Source organism: Pteropus medius, unplaced genomic scaffold (assembly GCF_902729225.1).
Source record: "Pteropus medius unplaced genomic scaffold, Ma_sr-lr_union100, whole genome shotgun sequence".
NCBI lineage: Eukaryota > Metazoa > Chordata > Mammalia > Chiroptera > Pteropodidae > Pteropus > Pteropus medius.
Genome location: NW_024345872.1, coordinates 1,257,500 through 1,272,515, shown reverse-complemented (window position 1 = coordinate 1,272,515; position 15,016 = coordinate 1,257,500). Strand labels below are relative to the sequence as shown.

The 15,016-nt window shown below is 44.1% G+C and overlaps 1 protein-coding gene across 13 annotated transcripts in view; it reads right to left on the bottom strand.

Moving 5' to 3' along the window:
- Positions 1-15,016, bottom strand: part of PAK3 (p21 (RAC1) activated kinase 3) — a 279,838-nt gene that overhangs the window by 115,003 nt on the left and 149,819 nt on the right. For 5 of the 13 annotated variants that reach the window (XR_005655430.1, XM_039874755.1, XM_039874744.1 and 2 more), the window contains one exon: positions 7,928-8,075. The exons of 2 other annotated variants lie outside the window; for them this stretch is intronic. The gene's annotated coding sequence lies outside the window, so the exon portion shown is untranslated. Of the gene's footprint in view, positions 1-7,927; positions 8,076-12,278; positions 12,303-12,521; positions 13,749-14,680; positions 14,964-15,016 lie in introns of those variants that run through there. 6 more of the 13 variants (XM_039874751.1, XM_039874752.1, XM_039874750.1 and 3 more) reach the window with 5 other exon arrangements.

Genomic DNA, 15,016 nt, shown 5'->3' with positions numbered 1-15,016 from the left:
GTTTTTAGGGGCTTTCCAGTTTTATTGAGGTACAATTGACAAAAAAATTATATATGTTTAAGGTGTATAATGTGATGGTTTGATATTTGTATACATTGTGAAATAATTACCACAACCAAGTTAATTCACACATCCATCACCTCACATAGTTACTTTTATTTTGGGGGGAGGGGCACGGGGGCTATGATGAGAACACTTAAGATCTACTCTTTGCAAATTTCAAGTATACAATTCAATTTTATTCACTATAGTAACCATGCTGTGCATTACATTTCCAGTGTAGCCTTTAGATTTTGTTGGGGATTCCAAACAGAACTGTGCCTCAGTTTCTCTCTCTCTCTTTTTTTGAAATGAGCATAAAGAACTAGCTTAGAATAGTGATAAAATAACAGCTAATGAAGTTGGCATGCTGGTAGCAAATATAATTATGTTAGAGGTCTCTTGTATTAGCGGTCATTGGACCACCAATAATAATCACATTCCTAAAAGAATAAGAGCACATTATTCTGGTTTGGGCCAATAGGACAGCATTTATAAGTTTTACAGAAAATGCATCTAAATTTTTTACACAGACTACCAACAAACATAAAATTCTACAAAGATTAAATATCTGCATAAATCAATATACAAAGAGAGAACAAAAACAGTAACACATTGGATATCTCAGTCAAAATTAAACTAGGAATATCTAGTGGGAAGCAAAACAAATGTGTATCTAAGCATTTTGTCTTTGAGAGTTATAAACCACACAGCAAGTAATGAAAAGCTGAAGGAGACAATTCAAATGTTTTGGATGGGAAAAATACCTCTTTAGCTAAATCAATTCTCAATATAGACAGCAAGATTAAGACAGTAAGTACAAATATAGTAGCAGTTCTAACATGTTTATTTGGCATTATGACATTAATTTGGAGACCATCAGCATGAGAGTAAGGTGCAACTTGGCAGTAACAGCTTCAGCTCATGTGTCCACCTCTCCATTGGGCCATTCAGAATGTATGTCCAGACTCTGGATATTTGGTATTACTCTATCAGCGTGAACAGAAAACCACAACATGCCCCAACTTCTGGTGGTAAATGGTACCACTGTGGTCATATATCACTCAGCCTCGTTGCAAAGGGTACTCTTATGATGTCACATTTGCTGCTTTCTTATAAATTGGCTGGGCATCACACAGGATACATAGAGAAACATAATGTAATTTGGCTAGCAGATAAATTGTAGCTAGAGATTATACATTTTTTTTTTCACAAGAAGGGTCATGCTCAGTTCAAGCAGCTCTTATTTGCTAACTGTAGCTCTAAAAGGCTTTGCTAAGCAAAGACGCAAACATTCAGCTTGGACTGGGAGCTTCTCAGACTACCACTGCTGTTAATGAGCTTCACGGCTTTCAATACATCCTTTGGTCCCTCTGAATCTATTTCCTTATGTGCCAGAGGTAACTACAGCACTAAGGGGTTGTGAGGCACTCAAATGATCCACATGGGGAAATGCTTTGAAGTAATTTAAGATAGTCTACCAATAAAATATGCTTACAATTACTGCCAAAGATTTCACAAGCCATAAATAAAATCACCACCATTCATTGAGATAGTATGTCCCCAGCACTTTGCTAAAAATTACTCATGTACAAGTTAACATGACTCGCATAACACTCAAGATCTCATTTCAATTTTATGGATGAAACTGACATTCAGAGACATTAGGTCACTTGCCAAGGTCATAGAGCTAGTAAGTGGAAGAGTAAGACCATAAAATTTCATGTCTGTGTGACTCTAAAGCTCATGTTCTTATTATGCTTCCTCAATCACACAACAGTACCATATGATATGATGAGTTCTCATTTACTCACAACTTTTGCAGACACAAATATTCTTAGGGCTTTGGAGTAGGTGAACTGTACCTACACTATGGATCTGGGACCAAAGCCTGGAAGTGAGCAGATCCTCTATCCATAAAGTAGCCATTTCAGCATTAGAATCATGGCAGATGCGTGCCTATGGTTGTAGACCAGATCTCAACCTCTACCAACATCATGAGTCTATCTTATTCCTGTTCTCCCAAGTTTCTGTGCCAGTAAATGAAGGTGACAACAGTGAGGAGTTCAATATTTCAAGGGGAATGTTGGAAGACTAGAGGAGCCATTTAAATTAACAAGAAACATTGCAGCAATGTCCAGATAAACATGACAAAGGAATTGAGGAACTCCATGGGTTAATTCTGTTTCCACTTATCTTCTTAAGTAGGAATGAGCATTGACTCCTAGCTTATCGTCAAGCAGAAACAAAGGAAAGTAGGCAACAAGTGCTGTGAAAATTGGGTCTTTGGCTGCAAAGAATCGTACTGTTATCCTAGAGTTCTGTTCCTTTGAAGGCATCTACTTCAAAGAGCTGTGGTAAGGACAATAATAAGATCTATCATTTGTAGAGCACTTACTATAGGCCAGACATTGTGCTAAATGCTTTCATATATCATCTCATTTCATCCTCATAACAACTCAACAAGCTAGATGATATTAGTGCCACTCCCATTTTACAGAAGAGGAAACTGAGACTTAAGTAATTTATTTAAAAAAGGTTACACAGCTAAGCAGTAGTCAAATAGGGATTCAAATATTAATCTACTGATTCCAGAGGTGGTGGTTTTAATGCCCTATCATAATGAATGGGTTATTATATGTTTTGAAGAGTATAAAACAGCATATAAATGCAAAGGGGTGGGTATCCTCACTTAGTGCTTCTCACTGCATTCAAGTAAATTCTGGCAAGTGCATTTTTCCCTTCCTAAAATTCAGCCAGTCCTGTAAATTATAAAAATTACTTTTGGTGAGTCTCGGCATATTGACGGAAACTATGAAATATAAATTTGCTAGGCTATTTCTCTAAAGCCATCTCTTGGTGTAGGTGCTATAAAATTTCTATCAAGGTCTCTAGCTCACTTTTCTTTCTCTATCTTAGGCTCAATGACAAAGGGCTCTTTTATACAATCTTCTAGAAAGATGGCACAGTCCTATGTTAAGCAAGATGTTTACAAGGAGGTTTGCTTTGGAAAGTAAATTCCCTATATCCTGACTGCTGTTACCAACCACTTGCAGGCCCTCAAAGGCCTTTGGAGCTTGAAGACCACTGAATTACAAGATAAAAATTACTCTAACCCCAAGTTTCAAGACTGTTGTCTTGTTCCACTGTTTCATGGTGACTTTGTCTTCAAATGGGCAGAATATGTTTCTTTCACCCATTTGAATCTTCCTACAGGCCTAGCACTATGTGGGGCCCATTGAAGATTCTCCATCTAACCTGGTAATGCCAATGAAATTCTAGGATTGAAGAAGAGAGGCACTAGATCTGTACTGACAACATGTGGCTGCCTACACACCACTTTCAGTTTCTTAACTGAGTTTCACAAGTAACTGCTCTGGGCCTAACATTGTGATAGGCATTGGGAATCTAAAATAAGTAGGATGATATTGTCTCTGATATCAGAGTAGTTCTTAATCTAATGGTGGGTGTTAGGGGTGGTAGGTGGTATTCCAGAGTACAGGCTCTTCCTCCTGGTGTGACAAGATCCATATCAAATGGTAGCTTGTTTATATTTTACACTCATTTTTGCCCCAGGGAGTCTCTAGCATGGGAAGCCATAGGCTAGGAAGGTTGCTACAAGGTGCTCTCATGTTACTATATCTGGTAGAGAACTGGGGTGGCACATGGTTCTGGCTCTAGGCTCCTGGTCTACTGGTTTGCTCCCATTGTGCTTTTTTTAATCCTCTTACGGGGAAACCTACAGTCTGTCTGGAGTGCAAGGATGTTTCTTTAACTTGTCTTTACCCATGCATACTGAGAAATTTCTTCTGTTAACTCGTTAATAACAGCTGTTGAAATTCCAGCGAGGTCTATGGATGCATATGTACACTCACAACAGAATTTATTTCATATCCTGTTAACTTATTAATCTTTTCTCTGTCATTCTTGAATACAATGTCCCTGGGTTTACAAGGTAAAAGTGGACCTGGCTAGATTAGCGGTGACTGCTTGGAGCAGTACTGCCCTTTCCATGTACAGGCAATTCCAGATCATAAAATCAGAAACACACGCTTTTGCATACAAAACCATTAAGAGTGCATAAAGAAATACATTTTTCACCTTCTCCTCTCTTTGGAATAGAGATGAAGTAGGAAGTTAAGCCATAAACTTCCAGGAAAAAAAATCCCAACCTCTTTTGGATAGGACTGGCTAAGGTTCTATTAGAGATGGTTTCTATAAAATAAAACTGGCAAAAGGACACACAACTTGATCTGTGCATTTGAGCTTTCTCTTTTTAATCTTAGACATAAATTCCACTCTTTTCTCCTCTGAAAAGATCCAGTCCCATTATCCCCTGGCTGAGACTAACACTCTTCCTTTGGCACAGGGGTGAGGAGAGTATTAGTGGCAAGTAAGAAAAGAGATTGACAGCTGTGATTATGAATTATTACCTGCATCTGGGTGTGTTATTGTGTGTGTGAGCATATCAGTGAAAAAGTGTGTGAATGTGGCAATATCAGTATGGTGACCTGTATAAGAGTTTGGGAAAGTGTACATGGGTATGTGCATAAGAGTATGGGTCGCTATAAGCATGTGTAAATCAATGTGAGTAGATATGGGTCAATAGGATCATCTCAGTGAAGGAGTGTAGGTTAACATCAATCTGAGTATGTGTCAGTGTCAATGAGTCCATGTGAGAGTCCGGGTAAGAGTCCATGGTAGTTCAGGAGAATGTGTCAAGTGAGAGTCAGTGGTTTATGCATCAGTGTGACTGTGTAGGCATGTGGATCAGTGTGACCAAGTATATCAAAGGGAGGATGTGGCAGGGCGAATGTAAGTCTGAATGAAGGTCAGTCTCTGTGGCCATATGTGAAATCATTCACTGCTTCTGTGTGAGTACATGTATGTATTTTTGTGAATTGACTATGATAATGTTCATTGTGTGAGTCAGTGTGGTGTGTTCCAGTGTAAATGCAGTTAGTGACTATGTATGCCACTACATGTGTACTGGTGTGAATGTGTGTAGCAATGTGAATGTGCTGTCAGTATGAGAGGGAATGTGTAAGAATGCGAGTGTGTGGGAAGTGTGATTGTGACTGTGAATATATGTGATATACAAATGGGAGTTGGTGCATGAGAGGGTATAAATGTGAATGGACATGAGTGTCAAGTAGTAAGATTGTGTGCACATGGAGATGTATGGGAGTGTATGATTTTGTGCGTGCAGTTGTGAATATGAGAATATGTGAAAATGAGAGAACATAATCATCTAAGCCTGGGTGTGAAGTAAGTGTGATTCTGGGTTAATGTGAATTCGTGTGAGTACTGAATGGGAGTGAGCATATGTATGTGACAGTGTGTCAGGTGACTACATTGTGTATGATTGTGTATGAATGTGAGAGTAGGGTGACATGTGTCAGAAAATGGCTGAGTTTATAAAAATGAGTGTGCTTGTGATTGTATTTGATAATGTATGCCTTTGAGTTTGGTGAAGAGTGCAATTATGACTCAGTGTAAAAGTATTAAAGTGTGAATGTGTATGAAAATAAGTGTGTTTTTATGTGTGAGTCTGATTATGTGTGAATGTGACAGGATAGGGAGATTGTGCCAAGTGCTGAGCATGTAATCCTGAGTGTAAGAATGCAAGAAGGTATAAAAGCTTAAATGGGTGAGATTGTGTTTATGGTGTAAGCATGTATAAATGTAAATATATGAGCATGCATGCGTGTTTGTATGTACCTGTGATGAAAGCTGTATAAGTGTGTGAATGTGAGGAGAAAATAGTGTAGATGTGTTGTAGCAAAACAAATTGAGTGTGTGTATGACTATGAGAAACAAGTAGAGGAAAGTCAATGTGTTTGTGTGTCCAGTGTGTGTAACTCTGTAGGAATTTGAGGGCTAAGGGTGATTTTATCATCTGTGTGGATGTGAGTATAAAATGTGACCATAAGTGTGTGACACTATAAGAAAGCATAAAGGTATGAGAGGTAAGAACATGAGAATGGGGTGTATGGCAAGTATGAGTGTGTCAGTATAAAAATGTGAACATATAAATGTGAATATGTGTCAGTGTGTAGCAGTATGAATGTGCTGGCATGTAGTGGGTTTATAAATATGACTGTGTATGAGGGTGAGGGGGTAAGAGTGATCATCACTACGAATGTGTTCAGTGTGAGTCAAAGAAGTAAATATGATTGTGTGAATGTACAAGAGTATGTGAACATGCCTATGAGAGTGTGTGTATGAGCACTGAAGGGTACCAAAAGATTTGGGATGCTGAGAAACTCTCCAGGGAGTGTCTTTCCTCCCAAAGTTGCAGATGTCCAGTTACAGGCAAGATACTTAGCCCCTCTCAGCCTCTATCTCCTCATGAGTAAAGCAGTGATGATAATAATACCTGCCTTGAGCTAGTATCGCTCTTATAATCAGAAACAAATACAGTAACTATTAAAAAACATACCTACTTTGCAGAGCTACTGTAGGATCAAATGGTCTTATACAAGTAAAATGTCTAGTATAGCGCTGGCAACGGTAGATAATAAATACAAGTTATTACTGTAGCTGTCATCGAATACCCAGGAGAGACCCAGGGGCTTGCTTCTTATTTTAGCCAGTTCTAGTTACCTTCTGTTGCTCAAGGTCTACAGAGGATCCCCTACCAGAGTATCTCTAGAAAGTTGAATGCATCAGTATCAGCAAGGGTGTAATTTCATACCTTCATTTTCATGACTGAAACTTTGAAGCTTCATGAGAAGGCATCACATAAACAACTGCTGCTGGGCTGCAGTTTTCCTCTGTCCTGCAGGCCCAGGACAGATTCATTGTGAAAGAGAATTGCACTGCATATTCCTTGTAGTCTGTTTGTTTTGTTTCATTTTGTTTGTTTCTCTTCTTGGGTGTTTTTTTTAATTTTGGTTTTTTATTTTTGACTTAGGTAATATGAAAGAGCCTAAGTGACAAAGAGATGGAACATCAGACAGAGAGATGGGGGGATGGTCAGATACAAATAAGTAGCTGGACTGCAGTGTATAGCAACAGAATACCAGATGGAGAAGCTGACAGAGGAAGCTATAATGGCTGCCACAGAAGCAAAGAGACAGGGAGATGATCAGAGAGGCAGGCCAAGAAACCTGAAAGATATAGAGAGGAAAATAGAGAGAGAGGCCCAAATCAAAAAGCTGCTGGCAAACTGCCAGGCACTTGTGAGAGAGACTAGAGAACTGTGATATCTAGTCCCTACCTGGAAGAGCTTAGAGTTTAGTTGATCTGCCAAAATGAGTACTACCGAAATCATGCAAGAATTATTTCAGGCAGTAGAGAAGCAAGAGCTATGCTACATGCTACAGACTCAAGGGTTGCTGGAGAGCTGGGGGAGTAAGTGCTCCCTGGTTGGGTTGGAAGTCAGAGTGAAAGTTCTGGCAGATTCAAGTTAAGAAGCTGGAATGGATCAGGCTGGTGCTACATTGAATAGGCAGGTAAAATTAAGGCAATAGAAATTATAAGAACTGATTGGTGAATCTGTGGCATGTAGCTGAAATGCCACTTCAACATCAGGAAAGCAGGAGGAAAGGAAATGACAGCTTGATGGGAAGCAGGTCTGTGTTACACTGAAGCTCTTAGATGCAGCTCAGCTCGATATTAGTGAAGGACTTGGCCATGACTGTTAGGTTGTTTCTCTTACTCCCCCTAGGATGTAGATCAAGGGTATCATTCCCGTATTAGAGATGGGGAATTAGAGACCATGGGCAGCTGTGCTGGGAAAAATCCCACAGAAAGAAGGTAGTGGGTCTTGAGACCTAGTTGGTGAGGCCCAGGCAAGGCCTTTAATATTGGGAGTTCTGGAGAAAGGTGACATTTACCTGAACTTGGAGATCCCTAACTCCCTGCCCTGGAATCCATCACTCACCTCACACCACCACCATCGCAGGACCTCAGTACAGGTGGGCACTGCCCATGAGAAGGGGCTGGGCTGCTTTCAGCTCTGATGGACTCAGTGCTGGGTACACCATCTGCCACAAGATGTAAGGATTCAGTTGCTCGCTCTTGGGGGAAACCTGCCAAGAGAAGCATTGTGGGGAAGTGGGAACCTCTTTCCCCACCTACTACTATTTCATCCAACCCCTTCCCCAAAACATTACATACTGTACAGTGAATTTCAGAAAATCCCTTCAAAAGGCAGAGAATCAGAGAAGTGTAAAAGAGCACTGTTATGTAGGAGTCCAGAAATGGCATTGAGTTTCAATTTGAAAAGAACTGTCACATCGCCTCTCTGAATCTCCTTGATATCAAGTGGAAAAGATTTGTGTTAGTTGCCTTGGACAAGTGTAGGGAGGACTAAATTAAACATGACAGATATGAAATATTTGCATATTTACCAGAGGTGTTATATTCCAGTATACAATAGGAAACTGAGAGATGATGGCAAATGCAGGTGGGTTCTGAGGATACCTAAGCTTCCTGGACTGTTCAGTTTTTTTCAACTTTCAACTCCAAATGTCCACCTCTATTTCATTTTCCTTCTCAATGACTCCTTCACCAGGGCAGGAAGCACTCTGAAATCCCCTATATCATCTCACAGCTGCTGAGGGCCTTGGCTTCTGATTCTAATTAGAACTTCCCTCTGTCTTCCCCCAATCTCCAGCACAGGGATGTCTTTTACAGCCTTCTCCAGATTTCCTAGGGTGAATAGATAGAGAGGTGTGTGTGTGTGTGTGTGTGTGTGTGTAACATGTATGTGTGTGTGTAGAGAGAAAGAAGAAGAAGACAGAGAGAGACAAGAGAGAACAGAGAGGACAGAGAAACAGAACAGAAAAAGAAAGAAAACAAGGAGAGGAAGGGAGGAGTGGGAGAAGAGAGGGAACAGAGACAGAGGGCAGAGAGAACAGAGACATAGAGAAAAGAAGAGGAGAGGAGGAGAGGAAGTGGGAAGGGAGGAGAGGGGTGGGAAGGAGGAAGGAGGAGGAGAGGAAGAGGAAAGAGAATTCGTTCTCTCCTCTTCTCCCAAAAGTTCTATGTCCAACCATAAAAGAGATGGGGTCTCTTTAAACCATCCCTTTCCCCACAATCACTCGAGCTTCTCAAGGAGGAGCCCAAACTTCCTTTAACAGGATCCCAAATCCTTCCTGCCCTGCCCCCCTTCCCTTCAAGATGCTTGTCTTCAAAGAAAAGTAGCACCTCTATATAACTCTCAATAAAGCCGGATTCAGGCTAGCACACGTGCTATTAGAGAACACCAGAATACACAAGGTCCTAATCCAAAGCCAGGGATGGGCAGACAGATGGATGGATGGACAAATAAATACCTAAAGGTAGAAACAGCAAAATTGAAGCCTCGGGGAGCCAAGAAAAGCCCTATGATTCTCAATTTATCCTTCTCAAATAAAAAGACCAACTCATATCCAAGGTCTGCCCACCTCTCCTGACAAGACTGCAGAGCACAACTGTCACCTAGAGGCCCTGGCATTCCCTGGGTGCTTCCCACAAGCACACTCCAAGCTGCCTTTCCAAATCCCACCCACTGCTCAGCTGAGTGGTGTGCCTGCAGCTTCCCCAACAGCATGAGCTCATCCTGCAAGGCGGTGGGGTGGATGTAGGGGAATGAGGACTGTCAAAGTTCCAGAGAGGGGCAGGGCTCAAAGAGAGTTCAAGAATGTCCACAAAAAGCCCCTTGTCCATCCTCAGGGCTGAGGGCTGGTCCCAGGGAGGCAGCATACACCCATAGGGGTGGGAAACAGCACTAGAAGACCTGTGAGGTGGAGGGAGAAGTACACCAGCCTGTACTAACCAAGAACCTCAAGTTTTCTGCACAAGATCCAGAGCTTTCCTTAGGCCTGCCTCCACCACCCCTCAGTTGCTTATTAACTCCATGCAGTCTGCCTCAAACCTACCAGTTGCACAGCTGGAGTCAGTGCAGATACGACTGGCAGGACACAGTGCTCCGCCTGGTGGCCATACTCCTGTCGGCCTGGGGGTGTGTCCCGTATATGAGTACATGTGGGGTTGAGTAAATCTGTGCCACTTCCTGTACCACACTGTATTCGGTGCCTTGCGTGCCTGTGCTGTGTTGTGTGTATGCTGTATCATATCCATACTATATTGTGTACATATCAAGTCTGTATCATGTATGCAGAGTTGTGTTTATGTCATGTGTATGTGTATCGTGTCAGAACCATATTGTGTATGTACTGTGGGTCGGTTTTATGCTGTATGTATATTACATCAATTCCATGTTGTGTGTGTGCCATGTGGCTAATCTATATTGTATGTTATATGTCTATGTCACATTGTGTGTCTGTATCAGGTCGTGTGTCTATACTGCCTTGTGTGTGCACTGTGGCTCAGCCTTCTCCTTGAGGCTGGGGTGGGGATTAGCTCACACATCTTGTGCTTACCAGCATTCCAGCCTTGCTGTATTCTAGCTTCCTGCCAGCATCTCTATATGGGGACTAGTACCACCACCTTGTCGGGAAGTGGGGGAAACTGCAGACAACCACCTTCTCTACCATAGAGCCCTCCCATGGCAGGTGCCAGGCTCAGCACTGAAGATAGCTTGGAAAGAAATCCTGGAGCCCTTTTCAGGCTCAAAGAAGAAAACTGGGCACTGAGGGGCATGGCTCCCTCTCTCAACTTCCAGCATTGGGAGAAAGGCCTACAGAAAGCCACAGCTGCCTGAGTCTTTCCTTCAGGCCAGTTAGAAAGAGCCCTTCTCCACAGTGAGTAAGAGCTGCACAAGAGTTTAGCACTGGGCTGGGCTATGGAACTTATGGGAGCTCTGCCAAAAGTGTCTTGGTTGAGGTCACTAGAGGGCGTGATTGTGCTGATTGTCAGGGGTAGGTCTCTGAGTACTGTTGAATTCCAAAAAGTTTACCTGGCTCAGAGAGAGATGCAGGAGAAAGATGGAAGGGATAGGATCCTCACCCCCAAGCCAGGCCCTTCCTTCACCCCCACCCCAAGTCTTTCTGCTTTGAGACTCACTTAGGGATTTGGGGCCATTAGTGAATCTCTGCTCAACTCTCACCCCCAACCATATAAGATCTGTATAAGATCCCCAGAGAGCTTTTGTGGGGCTTGGTAATAGGGTCCCTAGAAGATTCTCCACTTGGGCTTCTCTTTTCCCTACTGTTCCTCATTCACATGAAATAAAAGTCATACTGCTGAAAGTGATGAAATGTGTGTAGGGGTTATGAGTTTGTTACATACTGTTTTCCCCCAAACTGGAGTGCATACCAAAAGGAGTATGATTTAGAAGGAGTAAATTTGGGGAAGAGAGCTGTCCTTTAGTGGACCTGTCTTTATTACCAGAAACAAATAGACCCACTTCCTAAAACGTCATGACCATCTTAGAAACCACCTCCTCCAACCCTATCATTTGAAAGATAAGAAAACTGAAGCCCAGAGAAGGGAAGAAATACTCAGACCAGAACACCTGACTTCTGATTCTCAGCACTCTTTCCACACCAGATCCTGGTCCTCTAGTCCCTAAAAAACTTCCTTCTCCAAATCTAGCCCTTTCCTACCTCACAGCAAAACCTTGGCCTCTATTTCCACTGTGTGGCTTCCAAGACCATCCTATTGCATCTCAATGATCAGTCTCCTAGGCCTCTCTGTGATCATGTCTTTGGAATGATTTCCATTCCGCACTAGTAAATTGTTCATCTCTTCCCAGTCTTCAAAGTTCACCTCCTCCCATTTTGCTTCCCACCCACAGACCTAGCTGTAGCTATGCTGTTTTGTCTCTTATCACATTCCCTGGGTGCAGCACAGACTGCCCCAACCTGCAGATAATTGAACGAATGTGCAAATCAGACACAGATTCATTGCATTGATTAACATTTCCAATTAAACTCTGGGTTTGGCTTAGTGAATCAAGTAATCACTGCACATGAAAATGCAAATGCCTTCCAAAGTCGCAGAGCAAGATAGGAAGGTACATGTTTCTGGGGAGAAATGGAAACAGAATGCCAGACCTGGGGGTTCACTTCGTTCTTTCGTACCCCTGTATCAGATTTTACATGTCTGGCTGTTAACTTGATTTAAGGCTCAGGCTTCACACCTGAAATGGAGGACTCTGGCCCTGTGCGCCACTGTATGCCCGTTCTCGCCCCTGGTAGAGAGGCCCAGTAGTGATGAGTTGTCAGTCAAGTCCACCTTAGGCCCTGCAGAAGAAACCACCTGCCTCTGCAGGTGGAGAGCTGGGGGGGAAAACAGGACAGCTGAAGTTTAAGCTGCACCCCAGATGCCTCAATAGCTGCACTTACCTTCTAGGATAGTTGTTTTCACCATTCCTCAGCCTGCACAGGGTTCCATGGGCCCCTGCCTGGGAATGAGGGCTTAATTGTTTTTTTTCTTTTGAGCTCAGGCAGATATCCTTACGTTTGGAGCAAGGGCCTCAGACCTGGCCCTGGCCAACCCCATGTAAAAGCAGTCAACCTACCTGTCTCAGACAGATTCGAAGCTCCCCCAGTCCCCTTTGGGGTCCCAGCCCCCCACTCCCTTCTTACCCAGGAGAAAAGAGCTGATTGTTGAGGCTGCCACTCATGGAATTTCTTCTCCTTTCCTTGACCAAAAGCTACTGGCTCTCGAAGGTGGTTACAAGGGCAGGAATCCTACTGAATGCCTAAATATCAATAAATCATCTCCTTATGTCTGGGCTGAGCCATAGGTGCCTCAATCACCAAATTCCCCCATCTCACCAGGGAAATCAGGGCCTTTGGGATCTTGGTAAGACAATGTTTTTTTGTCTTTCATCATTTTGTTCCTACTTACTCCATCTGATCTTACCTACCTACTATGATTTCTAGATCTGAGTTATTTCCTCTCATGGCTACTCTCTTCAGCCTTATATTAGCTTAGTCTTCGACCTCATAATAGTAGAGTCTGTGATGAGGCAGCAACTCCCCATCCTCACAGTTATTCTTCATTTCCCTCACCTGTCATGTCCACTGCTCTCCCCCAAAAGACTTCGGCAAGTTTGTCTGCTCTGTATACCATTTCCACCTCCAATCAGAAAATCTGCAACCTGTGGGAATAGTCAGCTACTTAGAATATCCTTTAGGGTATTGCGGCCCCTTGCCTGCACCTCTGTCATAGCTGAACCTCCTTTTCCTGTTAGGTCTCTCCTACAAGACCCACTTGATGGCTTAGAGGGTCTGGTCCTTGACATCTCAAGGTCCCTCTGTCCTTGAGATTCTCAGCTCTCAGCTTTTATCCAGCATACATCCCAGTCTCTTCTCATTTTGCCTGTTTCATGGGGAAGTGGGGTATGACATCTGTATCCAGAAACAGAGGTTTCCATGGCTGTCTCTCCAAGCTCTGGCCTATTAATCGTCCATTACGATATTAAGCCCCTTTGCCCACAGATACCTCAAATACCAAATCACAGACCTGCCCAATTATAAATTTTCAAATAGTCCAGTGAGCACCTCACTGACCTTTACATCTTGGTCATTTCAGAACAGGGCCCCAGTGTTATCAACAGAAGTGGACCTCCTTCTGTTCCAACACTTCAGAGAGCCATATAGTTAGCCTGGATTTGAGTCTGCAAAACCATGGGGAGAGCAAGATTAACATTGGCTAAAGTCTTCCCTGCTGAAAGCCACTTAAAAAAAAAAAGCATTGCAATCTTTGTTTCTCAAAGCAAAGCCACTCACCCTTCTCTCCTTCCCTTCTACAGATCACAGCCCAGAACCCTTAAGTCCAGAGTATGGCACTGGATTCTGGAAGGTGGGACCAAAACAACAACAACAAACAAATGGGGCTTCTGGCACCCCCTGTGCTGGGCAGCGCCCTGCCCTACTGTCCCTCCCCCACCCCACCCCTCAACCACCACCCAAAGTAGGAAAACCTGCAAGAGTAAGAACTTAAAATGTTCAGTCTACCCAAAAGTGCAGCAGCAATCTTGCCAGAGCCAGTTCACAAACTGATGGCAAGTATGCCCCTGAGAGCTGAGAAGGACAGAGAAGCGGGGGGGGTGGAGGGGTGGGGGGTGGGCAGTGAAAATTACCCCTCCACAGAGACAAAGGCCAACTGAGGGACCCCAGGCTTTTTAGGGACATTACTGCATCATTCCAAACCCTACAAGAGAAAAGAGTCCTCCTGCCATTACCCTCCCTGCACCAAAAAAAGGAAGGGGATACAGATAAAAGAGAGGAAGGCGCCCCTCTAATAAAATTATCACTTTTTCGGTTTGCTCAGGTCGGGCTCTTCCGCGTCCTGGGACTTTGCCTGGGCTGCCACCGCCACACCCCCACCCTATCGTGGAAGGGGCGGGGCGGTGCCGTCACTGCTACAGTGGCTGGGGGAAGATGAGTGGGTAGATGGCATAGGACTTACAGGCTGACGTAGCTTTTAGAGCAGATTTTGCCTCCAGCGGCCCAGGCCCCAGTAAACGAATCTAGAGCTTGACCCAGCAAAGGGGCCCAAGCCCTCTCGGAAGGGCCCTGACACACCCACTTATCTGCATTTGCGACCCGACATCCTGCAAACTGCACGCTGTTCTCAGGGCTCCGGGAAAGCCACGTCGGGGACTCGAGGCTGGAACGCCACGAGAGCGGGAGGGGGGTCCGGAAAGGCCAGAAAATCTACCCAGAAACCTAAAAGCAATGTCCAGCAGCCACCCACTCCCCTGAGAGAGCTAGGTGCCATAAGTCCCGGGATTTACCTGCCACTTGTCCAGCCACCCTGTCAATACCTTTCCTCTACCTCCGAACGCTTAGGCTGTCGGGGCTGGGGAGCTGGAGCGCCGCGGCCGTAGCCGCAGCGCGAGACCTAGCCCGTTCCCTCCCCACCACCCAGGCTCTCCTCCCGGCCCCGCACGCTTGCTCCAGGCAGGGAAAAGCTGCGGCCCTCCTATGCGAGACCCCAGACGGCCGCCGCCTACAGCTAGCTGTCCGCCCCGCGGTAGAGCCGGCTTCAGCAACCGCTCCCTAGCCCTTCGCTTCTATGACGTCACCCGGGCTCTGCACCGTATATAGGCCAATCAGAGGATGAGAATCAA